This window comes from Schistocerca serialis, chromosome 3, assembly GCF_023864345.2.
Source record: "Schistocerca serialis cubense isolate TAMUIC-IGC-003099 chromosome 3, iqSchSeri2.2, whole genome shotgun sequence".
In the NCBI taxonomy this organism is placed as follows: Eukaryota; Metazoa; Arthropoda; class Insecta; order Orthoptera; family Acrididae; genus Schistocerca; species Schistocerca serialis.
The window spans coordinates 103225048-103227426 of record NC_064640.1 but is presented as its reverse complement, the minus strand read 5'-3'; the positions used below and the strand labels follow the sequence as shown (position 1 = coordinate 103227426).

The window sequence follows — 2379 nt, the reverse complement described above, 5'->3', positions numbered from 1 at the left end:
ATTTTTGATGCTTTTTAGTTTAACATTTTGGTGTATGATTATCTATTTTTCTTCACTATTAAAATGTAGCAACACAAATCCCAAAAAAATTTACTGTTTAATGTTTTGTAATTTGACTTGATACAAGACTAGATAAAAGTTTTATATAACAATAGTGTGAATTAGTATCTTTCTTGAAATAAAGTAGATTTATATGTTTTTCCTTTTTACATATTGTAATTTTTAATATACTTTTTAATATACTTTTAATATACTTTATATTTTTCATCATCATCATCAAATGAATAAACATAAATAGATACATTAACTATATTTTATATTTATGGAATATGATAAACTAATACAGGAAATTTAATATATTCAAATTTTTTATCAAGATCTAGACCAACATTCTTATATTTTGTTATTCTTTCAGAATGTTCATCTACAGGAAATAAAGCTGCTTTTATAGACCATAAATTACGTTTTTCAACATTATTTTTGACATTAAAACAAGCATTCTTATTTTTAATTTTGTCTGGCAAATCAATAGATGATGATCCTTTTAGTGGAATATATTTATTAATTGCTAGTTGCAAACCAGTAATTCTATTTAAGGCCCATCTGATACTTGTGATAGAAAATTAGAATTTTTTTCTTAAATATCTCATCTACCTTGTTTAAATTTTCTACTAAAATATTTTTCTGAGAAAATGGTATAGTTTCATGTTTGTTGTCCAAAATCTCGAACCTTTTTATTTATTTTATTTGTTTGTAGTTTATATTCAGAATATAAAATAATATTTATCATTAAAACATTATGTACTTTGAAATAGTCTTTAACAGTTTCAAAAATTTTTGTTTTTTCTGCAGTTAAGAAATGTTTAGGATCAAGTATATTTATCCTATTTTATTAATTTATAGTGTGCAATCTGTTTTCAAATGCTTTTTCAGCTAAGTAATCTTTAATTTTTTTCTTTCTCTTGGCTTCAGTTGTAAAATAATTTTTATGGAATATGGAAATATTTCTTTAAATGGTTTAACTTATTTAGTTAGAGAAACATCATAAATATTACAATATGTTAACTTATTCCAAAATTATATAATTATTAACAATATTTTTGAAACGATGATTAAATGGACACCCTAGCTGCAAACAGGCGTTGATGTACTTCAATAGGGATATGTTGAAAATGTGTGCCCCAACCAGGACTCGAACCCGGGATCTCCTGCTTGCATGGCAGATGCTCTATCCATCTGAGCCACCGTGGGCACGGAGGATAGTGTGTCTGCAGGGACTTATCCCTTGCACGCTCCCCGTGAGATCCCCATTTCCAACATGTCCATACCACTACATTCGTAGTGTGCCTAATAGATGTTTGCCCATCATACTCATTACTCATGGCAGACTAATCTACCAAGTCCCGTACGAGTTTGGGCATAGCGTGTGCATTCGCACAAGAAGGTCAATGGCCGGGAGGCCATATTTTAACTATATATGACGGTAGTATCTATTCCCGAAAGAACAGTTACCATGCATAACCATGCAGATTTGCTACAAATGAAATGATAATTAAATGGACACCCTAGCTGCAAACAGGTGTTGATGTACTTCATTTCTAGCAAAGCTGCATGGTCATCCATGGTAACTGTTCTTTCAGGAATAGATACTACCGTCAAGTATAGTTAAAATATGGCTTCCCGGCCATTGACCTTCTTGTTCGAACGCACACACTATGCCCAAACTCGTACGGGACTTGGTAGATTAATCTGCCACGAGTAATGAGTATGATGGGCAAACATCTATTAGGCGTACTACGAATGTAGTGGTGTGGACATGTTGGGAATGTAGATCTCACGGGGAGTGTGCAAGGGATAAGTCCCTGCAGACGCACTATACTCTGTGCCCACGGTGGCTCAGATGGATAGAACGTCTACCATGTAAGCAGGAGATCCCAGGTTCGAGTCCTGGTCGGGGCACACATTTTCAACATGTCCCCAATGAAGTACATCAACGCCTGTTTGCAGCTAGGGTGTCCATTTAATTATCTTATCATTTCTAGCAAAGCTGCATGGTCATCCACGGTAACAGTTCTTTCGGGAATAGATACTACCGTCATATATAACAATATTTTTATTATTTTCACTTACTTCAGGTGTACAATTTTTAACAATTTTTGTACGATTTTCACTTACTTCAGTGACAGCTGTAGCAGCCGCAGAACTGGTTTCAGGTGTATTATTTCCAAAAATAATTGGATCATTTCTAACAATAATTGGACGATTCTTAATAAGAAATTGATTTTTCTATATTTCAGTATTCACAAAATTTAGATTTAACAGAAGATTCCTGTTGATCTTGCTCAATTTATAAATAAAAAATTTATTAGAATTGTGAAA

General features: G+C 32.3%; 1 non-coding gene across 1 annotated transcript; it reads right to left on the bottom strand.

The window, feature by feature from the left end:
• Positions 1-1177: 1177 nt before the first annotated feature.
• Positions 1178-1252, bottom strand: Trnaa-ugc (transfer RNA alanine (anticodon UGC)). Its single transcript has one exon. It is a non-coding gene; the product is annotated as a tRNA-Ala (tRNA).
• Positions 1253-2379: the final 1127 nt, after the last annotated feature.